The 15,783-nt window shown below is 45.4% G+C and overlaps 1 protein-coding gene across 3 annotated transcripts in view; it reads right to left on the reverse strand.

Annotated features, from left to right (window-relative positions):
• Positions 1-15,783, reverse strand: part of SLC4A4 (solute carrier family 4 member 4) — a 363,621-nt gene that overhangs the window by 337,290 nt on the left and 10,548 nt on the right. The window lies entirely within an intron of this gene.

Below are 15,783 nucleotides of genomic sequence, written 5' to 3' on the forward strand. Positions count from 1 at the left end.
GGGGGGGGGGGGGGGTTGGTAACTGCCCATCCTCTAAAAGAGAGGCAGCTGCTCCTCCAGTGCCCAGGTACTTGCAGGGAGTTCTGGCCTCTGATCTTGCTCACTTTTACATCTATCGTGCCCTGAAATAGGGCTCTCCTATACCAGCTATGGGTTCATCCCTTCCAACCTGGTTCATTTCAGATGGTGTGTGACATCTGGCTTTCTTGCCTTGTTTTCTGACTGGGATCCCTGTGATAGAACCACTACATTATACAGCGTACCAGTTCCTGGCTCATCTTTATGAGGAAAGCGCCATTGTTGACCCTGACCTGCTCTTTTTATGTCATCTCAACCCTGTTCTGCTTTGATGTGCTCTTGGTCATTGCCCTAATTTCACTTGGGTGCCCTATGCCTTAGATTTAGCTGGGGCAGGAACAAGTCAGGGTGTTAGCCCACCATAAAGACAGAGCAAACCTATTCCCAGCAAGGGAAGGAGATGGTTCACAATGTACTTTTGATACCAGCCTGTCCAGCTTATGTGGCCCTTGTTCTCTAGGTGCAATCTGGCACAAAGGCCCTTCTTCCATTTGAGATTGCTGACCCAAAGCCAATCACTTGTGACACCCACTTACTTCAAGAAATAATACATACTGATTATCCTGGTCAGAAACAGGTACTGGACTCAGAGTACTCATGACACTTTTCTCCAGAAGAATGTTTGCTGCTACTTCTTTTATTTTGCTTATCAGATTTAGATATTTGCAATGGTATATAGACTTTGCATATTATTCTGGAAATACACATACTCACTGTTTTTATTTCTCGTACTACATTCATTGCCTGTAAAGGACCACAACACACACACTACATTCATTGTCATGTACTATGCATTTCTTATACTTCTTTTCCCTTTCTTTTAAACACAAAGAACCTTGTACACTAAAATCTTAGGTCTCTAGCAGCAGACAAGAGGGAAGGAGCTCATAGAGGAAGCTACTTGGAGGTGCTTGACTGCCTGTTCTGCTTCTAGTAGGATTAAGAGGCTATAGGCACTCATAAGTGCTGGTGGGGAGAAGGCCCATTAAACTGAGAGAGAAGCTTACCTTCTTAAAAGGGAGAGTGAGAACCCTATGTTATTGTTGTGTTGTAGCCTAGGGGCTTGTGCTTTCTGTTGTTATTTAAACTGGTGGACCGGACTGAGGCTACTGGGGAGGAGGAGGCCTCATTGGGGCACACTACAGTGTGGAGACCCCAATGCCAAAGAGGGTGCAGCGACAGGGGCTGCAGTGACTCCAGCACCAGAGAGGGTGCAGCAACAGGAGGGCAAATTAGATAAAGGCTTCATAGAAAAGGACAGTATTTAATTGCCATCCGCGAAGCATGGGGTGTGGTAAAGAAGAGGCTTTGGAGCCATGCATCTAGCCCATAAGGCTTTGGGTGTCCCACAAGTCACCAACTGAGTGAGACCTGGCAAGGGATCCAAGATCAGCAGGATCTAGTGGGTTTCAGCCGGACTGTGACCACATAAACTAGTGGGCAGCCTCCCAACTCATGATTTCAACCAACAAAATGTGGCATGCGAGATTAGAAAGTGCGTGTAGGCCAGAACAGGCACTGTCACAGAGCCCTAGGGTCATCATGGCCATCCCTGGGGACCCCCTGCCATGACAAGCCCATTCTTTCAGCTTTAAATATAAAATGTCAGAAAAAATATCAAGATGGTAATTTTTTTTCCATTGAAATATTTGACAATTTATTTTTCATGAGGTATAGGGAAATTCCCACTTTCTGACCAGGCTAGGTAGATGACTGTGTGCCTGCACCTATACAGAATTATTTATGGTATCAGTAGTCACTGCTGCTGTCATCTGTTATCTACAAGTGAGGTTGACAGATCTTTAGACTTTTTTTGCTGAGCCTCTTGCATTTAATTTTTCCTCAAATCTCAGTTTCTCTTTGAGATGCTTTCAGGTCTGGGGTCCTTCACCCTTTTTTGCAAGAGAAATTTCAAACTGAAAGCATCAGAGGCCTTGAGAAAAGCTGCTTGAACTGCATAGCCCCTTATGATGCCTTCCTGAAAGTAATTAGTCAAGTGCCAAAACATTTTGCCAGAATGGAATAATGGGCCAGGTGTGATGATAGGTCCAGAGAAGACTAATCTTGCTAACAAGTGAAAACAGCATACAGCCTTCACACGACATGTTGGTATAAATGTAATACGAGCTATTCAAGCACTGGCATGCAAATCTTTAGTTTGGCCAGCTCCTTCCCAAATTGGCACTGCTTATTACTGAATTCTACTAATGCACCATATTAGACTGCTTAAATCCGAACTGGTTTTGAATTACTGGAGTGCAAAAAGGTATCTGAAAAAGCTGCTTAAAGTATGAAAAAAGCCTGTGTTCTCACTTGGGTAACATAAAAAAAAATCCCCTTCAGACTCCACTAGGCATGATACATTTTGGCTCCAAAGTAATTTTGTTGTGGGAAAGTTTTATAATAAGCCACCAAAAATAGGAGCTTATAACGGAACTCCCTGCTCCAGTAGAACTGTTGTGTTGCTGCTGCAATGCTTTGTAATGACGTTGGAGTTTATCGCAGCATTCTGGCTGATTGTATATTTTAACAAGCTCTAGTTTTATGCATTTGAATGGCATTTCAGAGCACGGAGAGGGGATAAAACTATTTCAAGCCATTATGATTTTGTAAAAGCATTCACAAAAGTCCATCGTGTCAAAGTGGAAGAGCATCAAGAAAAGTATTGCCTAAGTCAAGCCACGCAGTATGCAATGCTATGAACTTGGATAGTGCTTTCAATAATGATCTATGAATGTACTCTTTTTAGGTTCATTGCTTACACTGCAGAAGGATGAAGAGATGCTTTATATAGTAGGAAATAGTAAGTTCTTTGGGAACGGGGCTATCTTATCTATTAGGTACATCTCTGTCCAGAAGTGGATTCAGGATTTTACAAATGGCATTGTGGGAGCAACTATCAGCACTACAGGTGTGGCTACACTCTCCGCTCCTAGCCTCCTCCCCACATCTCCCACTGGGGCAGGCAGACGGACAGCACCATGGAAGTTGCAGTCAGGGACTTTTTAACCCCCCAAACTGGTAAGGAATTATCCCACACCTTTCCCTGATCATGGGCACATCCTCTCCCCTCCCCTACCTCCATCCTCTACCTGGCACTGATGCTGTCCCCAATGTCCTAGGTCTGAGGAACACGCCAGGCCTGTTTTAGTTGGACTGCATGGTTCTTGGGCTCAGCCTAGGGCATCAGTGGCAGTGGGCAGGCAGGTGACCCCTCCCCATGCCCGCTTTCAGGCTGGTGGGGAATACCCACAGAGACCAGGCAGAGATGGGGAACCTGCCCACCCACCGCTGCCACTGCCCTGAGCTGACCCCAGCCCCCAGGGACAACAGCAGCAGCAGATAGGGGATAGTATCTGCCTCTGAGCACAAAGGGAACAGGAGCAAGGGACTTTTTACCTAAGTTCCTGACTGCTCCTCCTACTGTGTAGTCAGAAAGGTTGGTGTGGCTGCACCACTGGACCCTTCTGGATCTGCCCCTGCCTCTACCCAATCCTGTCTACTGTGACAAAGAACAGCATAGGAAACAGGCACAGAAATAGGAAGAGACTCATCTGAGGTCACATAGTTGGTTGGTAGCAAAGCACCTGGAATCCAGGTCTTCTGATTGCCAGTCTATTACCCTATCCCCACTACCTCTTGTATGCTGGGGCAAGCCACTGCAGGGTGCCACCCTGACAAAAAGTTGAAGATCTGGGCCAAAGCTCTTCTCTCCTACATGAGCACCTGTGTCGCCTGGCTTCATTAGGGGTTGAATACCAGCACAAACAGCAAAAGCATAATGGGGGCAGCATACCTGACAAACTGGACAGTAGTAACCCTTAACCACAGAGCTGTACAACCAAGATCAGACCCAAAAGATAGCTACAAGCAACTAAGGTGCTTCCCACAGCTAAGTTAAAGCAACCTCCTTCTTTGAATCCCTTTAATTTTGTGGTCAGCTTGATCATAGAAACACATCAGAGTAAGCCTGAAGTCTTAATACTTTAATATGCTGCCAACAAAACTAGACAATCTCATTAATCTTTTGATCACATGTGCACCAGTCAGATTTTGGTAACATGAAACTAAGTTGTACATATGCAGAAGAACATCTGCATTACTGAGCTGCTGCCTCTCATTCCATAAGTGAGGAAAACATTTTAAAATTGCCTTGGATTTTTTTTACCCCAATATGTAAAGGGAGGTGATGCTGTAGATTTTTCTTTTCAATGTTTCATAGTTGGTAGGGTAGGATCAGAAGGGACCTAAGCAGGTCATCAAGTCTGACCCCCTGCCATGGGCAGGAAAGAATGCTGGGGTCAAATGACCCCGGCTAGGTGATTGTCTACCCTCCTTTTGAAGAGCCCCAGGGTAGGAGCAAGCACCACTTCCCTGGGGAGTTGGTTCCAGCTCCTAGCCACCCTGACCATGAAGTAGTGCCTCCTGAAGTCTAGCCAGAACCTACTCTCAGTCAGCTTATGGCCATTATTACTTGCAACTCCCGGTAGTGCTCGGGGGAACAGGGACTCTCCCATTGCCTTCTGGTCTCCCTTGGCAAGTTTGTAGGTGGCCACCAGATCCCCTCTCAGCCTTCTCTTGTGGAGGCTGAACAGGTTCAGGTCCCATAGTCTGTCCTCATAGGACCTGCCCTGCTGCCCCCTGATCATGCAAGTGGCCCTCCTCTGGACCCTCTCGATACTGTCCACATCCCTCTTGAAGTGCAGTGCCCAGAACTGGACACAGTACTCCAGCTGCACCCTGACCAGTGCCGCATCGAGGGGGAGGATCACCTCCTTGGACCTGCTCATGATGCATCTGTGGATACATGACAAGGTACGGTTGGCCTTCCTGACTGCGTCCCCACATTGATGACCCGTGTTCATTTTGGAATCAAGAGCAACTCCAAGATCCATTTCTGCCTCTGTGCTGACAAGAAGGGAGTTCCCCAGCCTGTAGGTATGCAGCTGGTTTTTCCTCTCCAGGTGCAATACCTTGCACTTGTCCATATTGAAACCCATCCTGTTCTCATCCACCCACCTCTGTAACCTATCCAGATTTAGTTGTAACCTGTCCCTCTCTTCTAGCGTGCCCACTTCCCTCCACATCTTAGTGTCATCTGCAAACTTGAACAAGGTGCTTTTCACCCCCTCGTCCAAGTCACCAATTAAGATATTAAACAGTGGGGACCGAGGACCGAGCCCTGGCGAACCCCACAGCCCACATCTCTCCAGGTCAAAAATAACCCGTCCATCACCACCAGCCGACCAGCTCCAGCCAACTTGCAACCCATCTGACTGTGTAGGCATCAACACCACAGTCGCATTTTTTTAATCAGGATGGGGTGAGAGACAGTGTCAAAGGTGTTCCTAAAGTCCAGAAAGACTACATCCACCGCAACACCTGCATCCAGGGCTTTTGTGACCTGGTCATTGAAGGCCACCAGGCTGGTCCAACAGGACCTGCCTCTAATGAACCCTTAATGATTGCCTCTAAGCATAATCTCCCCTGCTGGTCCCTTGCAAATGTGCTCCTGGATAATTTTCTCAAAGAGCTTCCCCAGGACCAAGGTAACACTAACAGTCCTATAGTTCCCTGGGTCCTCTTTCCTCCCTTTTTTGAAAATGGGGACCACATTGGCTCTTTTCCAGTCCTCTGGCACCTCACCAGAGCACCATGAGTACTCGTAAAACTGTGCCAAGGGTCTTGCAGTGACCTCTGTCAGTTCCCTCAGCGCTCTGGGGTGGAGATCGTTGGGACCTGCTGATTTGAACAAGTCTAGATCCTCCAGAAGTTCCCCGACTAGGTCCTCACTGACCCTGGGCCTGGCTGTGCCTCCCAATGTACTTGAAGGAAGTGCTTAGCAATTGTTCACATCGATGTGAATTTTGAGATAAACTGCTAGGCTCTTTTTCCAGAGTGCCTGGCAGGAAACAATTGACACATTCTCAGTGCCATGTGTTTTCCTGAAACATTTCCTACTGTTGGAATAATACAGCTTTCCCATAAGAACAATTTACTGTAAATGGTTAGGTCTGATACATTCACCATCACACACATACAGCACACTATTATCTCTCAACTGTAAGGGAGACAGAAAGAGCAAAGATTTTTGCTCAAGTTCTCCTGATAGTTTGGAGTAAAATGTTTTCTTGGACACCTGACAACCTACCAAGCAGGTCTTTCTGGAGCAGCCTACCTCATTCAAAGCCATTTTTTTCTGGCAAAGATAATATAGTTTTTTTGTCTTCATTTGTCTCTTGTACCCATTCCCCCAGAAAAAACTATCAACAACCCCTATTGAGCTTTTTCATTTAATAAATTTGTAATGGAAAAGATTCATGTATTCATGACAACTTAAATATTATAGGCAGGTTATATAGCAATGCCTGCAGCTGAAGGTTGCCTAGACATGTCTGGTCTAAACAGCCTTTTGTGGTTCCTTGTCACTTTCTCAAAGTTTTCATCAGCATTTCTGCACAAAGGGTCTGTATGTGGCATGGGGTGAGGGGGCAAGGAGAGAGCCAAGTTGGCTCAGCTAATTTTGAGTAAGAAGAGAGTGGAGGGGAAGGTAGTGACAGTGAGAGGGTACAGATATTTTCTCTGGAAAAATTAGGACCTGTTTTTTTTATTATATTCTTTAATTATTCTAACACCTTAGTGACTGAGATAGAAGTTGTGGCCGCATACAGACATTAAAAAAAAACCCGCCCAAAACCAAAAAAACTAGTGCTTTACTTTAAACTTGGCACATTCCCATGCTGAGCCCAGTGCACGCCTGGAAGAGGCATCGTGGTAGTTGGACCCAACTTGCCCAATGTCTGTATAGACTGGGCACTTTAGTGGGGCTTTTTTGGCACTTCCAGTTTTAGATAAAAGTGCCAAAAAAGCCCCACTAAAGTACCCAATCTATACAGACATTGGGCAAGTCGGGTCCAACTAATGTGCTGCCCCTTCTGGGCATGTGCTGGGGTTGGCGCTGGAGCACACCAAGTTTAAAGTAAAGCGCTATTTTTGCATTTGTTTTTAAATCTGCAAGCAGCCATTAAGGCTGCAAGATGAATCTCTCGATTTAGTTTGCCAATTAACTCTTTCTCCTTATCCATCTATGGATTGTAACACATTATTTAAACTAAAATGGGATCGCCTTTTACCTTTCCTTTAGGACCTTCATCTAATTCTGAACCTTATCCAAGGTCCACAAAAGAACTTGCACTGATTTCAGTAAACACTGGATCAGGCCTGGTCTGTACAGTAAATGACACTGTGTTCATCTGCATCTGTGCCAGTACTTTGACTAGATCTGATTTGCAGTTATCAAAATATGAGCCTAGAATTAATTCTGAACACAGATTCTGTAACAGAGTAGTTTAATATCCTAAATAAATGATATGGAGGTTGTAAAATAAATGAGGCAACTGAAAAAGTACTGACCACCCCCCTCTACTCAGCCATAATACTGCATATAATCCAGCCTGTTTATGAAAGTTAAAATTCTACTCTTTGTAGAGAGCCAGCACGAAGCCTAGGGATTCACTCAATGGCTTTAGAAAAATTCTAGTGATGCGCATGCCCTGCACTGTCCTGCTTGGGGTTAATCTTGCAGTAAATTTAGCAAGGATCCTGTGAAGTAATGGTATGTGATAGGCCTTGTAATATCTATGTTTAAGGGGACCAAGCTTGGGTTGTCCATGCTTAGGCATTTGCTTTGGTTTGTGAACAAATTCTGGTATGGTATATTTGGAGACAAATTGATGCGACATTGACAATGATGCTGCCAATTTAGATGTGGCAGACTCATAAAACAGTTTTGTGAAATATGGGAGTGCACAAATTAGAGCTGAGAAAACGACAAATGATTTTTTTCCATATTTGTGGTGTCTATGTACTTATGAGTAGAGTAGAGTTGAGCATACACTTTTTTGCCATGTAAATACATACAGCAGCTATGAAATGTTTTGCCCAATGCTAAAGCCCCTGGCTGGCCACTATTCTCCCAAAAACCCATAACCAACAAGCAAAAGTTCCTACTTCTTAAATATGCAGTTTTTACTTTACCTTCTTTCCCTCCCCTCTGCCTCTATTTTAAAAATGCTACCATTTTAGTCTTTTAAATTTTAATAGTGAACTGTATTTGTGCTTGGCAAAAGCAAAAGTTTCTGGGTTAGGGAAGGAGCTGAAAGTTAAAGGATCAAAGGATAAATTCTGCTTGTTGAAAAATATTTTCAAGGTTGAATCTTTTTCGCGTGACCAGCTCTGCTGAGTCTTAAAGCATGAGGAGTTTGCCCAGGAAAGAAACTTGGGCAGGTATCTTGAATGCAAATTATTAAAACTTTGTTTTAAACAGTTGTTCATAAAGCAGCAAGAATAGGCAAAATATTAGCAACTCTCCCTTGTTTTCTTTCAGTTCCAAAGAACATGGAGCATGTCACAGCTTAACTGACTTCTCTGTTTGATATGGTTACCACTAACATGTCCACATGGTGTTTACCTTGTGACCAAGCTGTTCCCATCTATCATTCTGCATACCACTCTGTGCGTGTGTGTGTGTGTGCGCGCGCATGTGTGCGCACACGTTGATCCTCTTTGGAAAACCTTGATAATTATTCTGTAGTGTCTGACATGTAGGACAAGTGTGGCAGCTGGAGCCGCACCCAGAAGCAAGGGGTTCCAGGAGCCTGCCCTGGTAACCCTGCCCCAGACAGGGGACCCCAGGTCAGGACCACAGGGTCCTGATCTGCATGGTGAGCGTGTGGACTAGGGTGTAGGGGAGGTGGAGCCCCAAGACAATCCACGCTGGCAACATGAGTACTACCAGCAACAGGTGCAAGAACACCACTGAACCCCTCCTTATTACATTTTCATCAAGGCATGGCAGGAAAATGAGAGAGCCCGCCCGTGGGTGCCAGAAGGTACACCTAGGACTCTAGCCAGTGCTACAAGGATCTCTCTCACACAAGCAAGGAGCTTTTTGTTAATATCTTTTATTGGACTGGCTGAATAGTTTGGGAGAGGTGTTAGTCAAGCTTTCAAGTGCAAAGTGCCCTTCCTCAAGTCTGAAAAGAAGTAGATGCAACCTAGGTAGGCTAAATACCAGCTCAAACAATGATTTTTTAACTCCAAGAGATAAATGAAAACAGTCACTTACAGAAATGGAAAAGGGCTGTGAAAAAGTGAAGCAAAGAAGTTATGAAAAAGAGCTACAAAACAAATGGAGGGCAACCGAAACGTATTTCCTGGACCAGCGTGGCTACAACACTCCAACCCTACCACATGAGATGTCCAAGTCAGTCAAGTATTTATATATTTAAGAGAGCGCAGCATGCTCTGGAATATCCCAGTTAATGCACAGCATAAGGACATGAAATGAACTTATTCATTTTCCAACCTGGTTGTAAGTTCAATAAAAGATTATAGGATAGAAGAGTCCAGAGATTAGGAACCCTTGCTCCAAAATGGTGCTGAAGCAGTGTTCAGCTAGAAGGCAGATGCAGCCTCTTGTGCGTTCAATAAACAGTTGGCATTGTAGTTTGTAGGGGACAAGGAGATGAGTTGGCACCATCTTACCAAAAGCTGTGGTAACCTGTTGTCAGGGTTAGTACACATTACACCTAATACAGGTAGAGTGTTAATCTGCCACACAGGAGCCCAGCTCCACAGATCAGAATGACAGTTAGGTCTCCATTTCTCACATTTTCTTTCTTTCCTGTGACTATCCTATATCTTTTAGCCATGTTCCTGTACTGTTTTGTTTGAATACTAATCTCTTTATAGACTTGCCCAGGAACCTGACACAGAATACACCATTTTCTTTTCTGAGCTTTCTGTGTCATTTCTAAGGCAAATGGTAGGACCAGCAGGTGTGAGATTCTAAAAGAAGTAAATAAAAGGAGCATTATGAAGGAACAGGTAGGGCAGACAACTGATGAGAATGAGCTACTTCGAGAGGAGAATTTAAAAAGTAGCCCTAAGCAAGCCCAGATGAAGCCATTCTTGGTATCAAATTCAAAGTTGCAGCAAGGGAAGTTTAGGTTAGATATTAGGAAAAACTGTCTTGGCATTCTCTCCATCTTTCTTGAAAAGCTGTATCAGTAAATGGTCTTGGGTAAGAGCTGGAAAGGGGAGGGCAGATGAAAATCCAAGAAACCAGCAGGGTGGCAGGTTGTGGTTGGCAGAAGCAGCAGCAGAACACAGGTCTGCAACCCCCCGGCTGGAAACAGCAGCATAAATAGAGATCCCAGCAGCCTGGAAACAGAGCAAAGAGGGGCCAGAAAGGAACTCCTGAGGGCATAAATGGAGCAGCCTTCCATGGTCCATAAAGGGGAAGCAACAGAAGATAAGCAGCTACGGCCGAAGTGCCTCAAACTGCAGAGATTAGCTCATCAGGAAGAGTCAATGAACTCCGACCACACATTAGGTCTGAAAAAAAATAGGGCCAAACAGCTTGGAAAGGGCAAAAGTGCAACATACATAAACAAGAACTTTAAGATGGGACTCGTAACCCAAAGAGACCCCACATCGGAACATCTCACAACTGGGAGATGGAAGCATCTGCTTCATCCGAGAAACAGATGGGAGCCCTTCCCCATTGTTCCAAGTGAGACCGAGCCCTGGCCAGTAAGTCGTACAAGTCAGTCAACAGTAGAGTTAGGAGGGACACTGCAAGGGGCAAGATTAGCCTTAGAGAAACCCAAATCAAGAATGACTGCTTATTTTTTTAATGTATTACTTGAGTTTTCTGCCTTCCCTTCCTGCAAGCCCTAGCAGAGAACCTGGTCACGAGTCACAAGAAGAGCACTTCCTGGGGAGCCACAAGCTGCTAGGGGCTACAGTTACAACAAAAGGTTTCAACAACTCCCGTGGAGGTCAAACTACACTTGATACCAAGTAACAGAACAGGGTGCAAGCACCCCCACACTCCAGAGACCCCACTGAGTAAGGCCAATTCCACATGCACTGAGCATCTCCTGAATGACTACTTTGCCTTGGTCTTTTACCGGACCAAGGGGAAAACAACACCAGGTAGAGTACAGGATCAGCATGGTAGGAATAATCACCTTCCTACTATTGCCACAGAATTGGTGTGTGACCAATTCAAAAAATTAGACATATAGAAGCCAGTGGGACCAGATGATCTTCATCTGACAGTGCTGAAGGAGCTGGCCAAAGTCACTGTGGAACCCGTGGTGAAACTCTTCCATAACTCATGGCACTCTGGAGAAGTCCCTGAGGACTGGAAGAGGGCCAATGCTGTGTCCATCCACAAAAAGGGCAGGAGGGAGGACCTGGGTAACTACAGACCAATCAGACTAACTTTCATCCTAGGGAAAATCCTAGAAAAGTTCATCAAGGAGTCTATCTGCAATAAACTTGCAGAAGGTAAGATGCTGAATGACAGCTAGCATGGCTTTGTGCCAGGCAGGTCTTGCCTTACCAACCTCATCTCCTTCTATAACCAGGTAACTTGCCACCTGGACATGAGAGAGCAGGTTGACATTTTATACCTACACTTCCAAAAGGCCTTTGATCTTGTACCTCATGATGTCCTCACAATAAAATTGGAGGATTGTGGACTTAACTCCAAGACAGTCAGGTGGGTGAGAAACTGGCTGCAGGATAGGACCCAGAGAGTTGTAGTGAATGAATCTGTGTCATCCTGGCAAGAAGTGGACAACGGTGTCCTGCAGGGGTCGGTGCTTGGTCCAGTACTTTTCAAAATATTTATTAATGATTTGGCTGTGGGGGTGAACAGTTCACTGGCCAAGTTCGTGGACAACACCAAGTTATGGTGAAGCATAGTCATAGCCTGCTTGAAGATAGGCTACAGATATAGGTGGACCTAGACAGGCTGGCAAGTTGGGCAGCTCAGAATCTGATGAAGTTCAACATCGAGAAATGTCATGTGCTCCACCTGGGGATGAGCAACCCCCAATACACCTACAGGTCTGGCAACACCAAACTGACTAGCACCACAAATGAAAGGGACCTGGGGGTAATAATAGACGACAGTATGAATATAAGCCAGCAGTGTGATGCTGTAGCCAGTAGGGCAAATAATACTCTGGCGTGCATCAACGACGCATCTCCAGCAAAACCAAGGAGGTGATTCTTCAGCTGTACTCAGCACTGATGAGACCGCAGCTGGAGTACTCCATCCAGTTCTTTGCACCACACTTCAACAAGGACATGGACAAGCTTGAGAGAGTCCAAAGAAGAGCCACCCGTGTGATCAGAGTCTTGCACGGCAAGCCATATGGGGAAAGGCTGAGGGATCTGGGACTCGTCAGCCTGAGGAAAAGAAGGCTGAGAGGGGACTTGGTAGCAGCTTACCACTACACTAGGGGAGTACATCCAGGGCTCGGCAAGCAACTGTTCACCAGGGCACCTGAGGGGAAAACTAGGAGTAATGTCCACAAACTCCTAGAAGATCGATTCAGGCTCAACATTAGGAAAAAAGCTTCTTCAGTCACAGTGTCCAGACTGTGGAATAAGCTCCCTCCAGAGGTGGTGCAATCACCTACCCTGGAAGTCTTCAGAAGGAGACCAGACTGTCACCTTGCTGAGGTCACCTGATCTCCAGTTATCTTTCCTGCTTGGTGCAGGGGGCTGGACTCAATGATCTCTCGTGGTCCCTTCTGGCCTTACAATCTGTGAATCTCACCTCAGTACATACATCAAGGGCTTGTGAGAGGACGGATTACACAAGTGTAACATGTAGGTTTCAAAAAGAGTTAAGCTTGCTTTTCTGAAGTTTGCTGTAAAGGTGGCTTAGCACTGTACCCTATAGCATTCAATTGCCTTCAAAAGACGGAGACACTGTTTGTCAAAACAATTATATAAAAAAGGGAGGGTATAACAGGGAGCCAGAGGCTCCTGTTACTATAAGGGGATGCTGCAACAGGCTAAGTGTTCAACTTCTGATGCCACACAGCAAAAAGGCCAGCTGTGGTGAAATAGGCAAGGGGGGTATCAGCTGGGTCAGGAATTGCTCCAGGAGGAGTGACTGTCCCAGCAGCTAGTTGCAGAGCAGTAGGCTGCACTGGGGGCAGACATAGGGCGTTTGCAGACAACACTTTAAAGCAGGTTGAAACTGCCCCTCAGCTCAGGAACAGCAGGCCTTGGAATAGTACTAGACCCACATGAAGAGACAGGACAACCTAACAATGGCCAAAACTGTTCTACAACACAGATTTCAGATTAGCTGTTCAGAGCTTTAGGGCAGAGATTGACTATCCATGGCCTTCAGAACCATTGAATCTGGCCTGAAAAGCAGGGGCATTGGCAGCATTCAACAGTGGGGCATGCTGCCAATAGCTAGGCAGCAAAGAGAAGCAGCAGTGGCAGCAGCCGTGTCTTAGCATGGATCTGCACTGGACCGGAGCTGGGTCATTTTGGCCTGCAACCAAAAAACGTTGTCAAACATCATCCATGATTATTTTCATCCTTTGCTTCACTAGGAAGTTTGAGTTCTATCATTTTGTGGTGTTTTGAGTTATTGCACAGATTCTCTCTCTTAGATGGTCTTCATCTTCAGCGTAAGTGACTTTTCAGTACTTATTCCTTTTTCATTAAGAAGTAGGAGAAAAGAGTGGGCTCGGAAGGCAGAAATCCAAGTGAAAGTTGCCGCAATACAACCAAAGAGAGTATATTTGGAGGGCCAAAGCTTGCATAAGGAATTCCATGGCTATGACTGGCCTTTTATTTATTTATTTTTACTTATTTAAAACAAAACAACTGCAACAGACTCAGAAACAGACATGTATCAAGCACAGGTGATAAGCAAATCACCTTTGCTTTCCATCCTACACTGGCACACATTGTGATGGTGCATCAATGAACAGTTCCTCTGTATCACCCTAGGGGCAAAACAAATTCACACATACAGAAACTGGACAGCTCTCTGAGCAAAAAAGTGCTCGTCACTGGGTGTACATGGGCATATGGATAGGTCCAGCTCTGTTGCAAGACTGGTTTGCAGCCGAGTTAGGTGATTACTTAAAATGAAATCTGCTCATACGGACAGAGAAAAACCCAAAGGGTGGCAGGGGGAGGAAAAGCCCAGGTAACACCAGTTGGAAACAGGAGCAGCAATTACAGCTACACAAGACTTTGGAAAAAGGAAATAGTTTGGGAAAAGATCAGAGTCTCGTGAGAGGACTGGCAGATTGGTATTGAATCATAGACAAGCAGAGCTGAAAGGGGCCCCTAAGGGTCATCTATGCATGAGGCAGAATCATCCCTATTCAAACCATCCAATACAAACCCACTGTCCAACCTGGTAGTAAACCTACACAGGCAACCCTAACACAAGAAGACATAACACCCTAACCTGCCACAGGCAAAGCAGAGGGATACCAGTGGCCAAATGTCCTGCTGCTACAAGGGTTGTTAAAATGCTTCAGAGATCGAAAAAGGCCATACTTTCTATTACAGAGTAAGGCAAAACCCCCACAGTCCATAAAATTCCTTCCGAACCCCAATAAGGCAAAACTGGTCTGACCCTGAGCAGAGGGGCTAGAGGGCTCTAGCCAGAAACCTCCAGTTTACATCTCAGCAGGAACACTGGTACACCCCGATTCAAATCTCCTGCAGCCAACACCCAATGCTCCTGAGGAAGGCAAGCCCCCTATCCCCACCCAATACACAGAGAAGCAGAAGAAGAAAAAAATCTTCTGACCCTCACGCTGAAACCTGCAAAGCCCAGGAGCATAGGAAATGCCCACAGTAGAGCAGACACAGCCATACCATCTCTGACCAATGGAAGCCTATACCATCTCTGACCAATGCTTATCCAGCCTCCTCCTGAACACCTCAAATGACAGAGTCCACAACTTCCCTACAGAGATTATTATACTGCTTCATTTTTCTAAGCCTGAAGTTTTCCCCACTATCCAATCTAAACCTACTTTACTGCAACTTCAAGCCATTGGCCTGCATCCTGCTCTCTGCAGAAAGAAAGAAAAGGTGTTTTCCGTCTTCTTTATGGAAGCCTGTCAAACATCTAAAGACTATCATGTCCCCTCTGAAGTGCCTTTTCCGCAAGCTGAACACACCTATTTCCTTCAACCTCTCTTTCTATGACTTGCCTTCCAAGCTCTCCATCATGTTTGTTGCCTGCCTTTGGACCCTATTTAACTTCTCCACATCCCTTTCTAAAATGTGGAGTCCAGAACTGTAGTAGTATTCTAAACTAGACCTAACCAGTCCTGAGAGAGACTGTCCAGCACCTCCCAACCCCTCCCCACCATGTCTTGTACCTAATGCTTCTATCGATGCATGCCAAAACCACGTTCACCCTCTGTACAGCCACATCACACTGAATCTATGATCCATCAAGACTCCTAGATCCTTCTCCATAGTGCTGCCATCCAGCCAGGCACCACCCATTTCATATCTGTGCTTTTGGTTATTCTTTTCAAGGTGTAGCAGCTTGCATTTGCCAGCATTGAACTCCATCCTGCTAGTTCCAGCCCAGCTTTCCAATCTGCCAAGATATTTCTTAATTGTGTTCCTATCCTCCAATGTGACATGAAGTTTGGAAGGATCACACATTTCTTCCAATTTCCTCAAGAAGCTCTCTATTCCAGCATATATGTAAAAAAAAAAAAAAAAAAAAAAAATTTAAAAATACACTGAACAGCACAGGACCCAAGACAACCCCCTGTAGGACTTCACTTGAAACCTCCTGTCATAATGACATGGATCCATTTGTAATTATCTTTTGCT

The sequence above is a fragment of the Gavialis gangeticus genome, unplaced genomic scaffold (assembly GCF_001723915.1).
Source record: "Gavialis gangeticus isolate Ggan-Ray unplaced genomic scaffold, GavGan_comp1, whole genome shotgun sequence".
In the NCBI taxonomy this organism is placed as follows: Eukaryota; Metazoa; Chordata; order Crocodylia; family Gavialidae; genus Gavialis; species Gavialis gangeticus.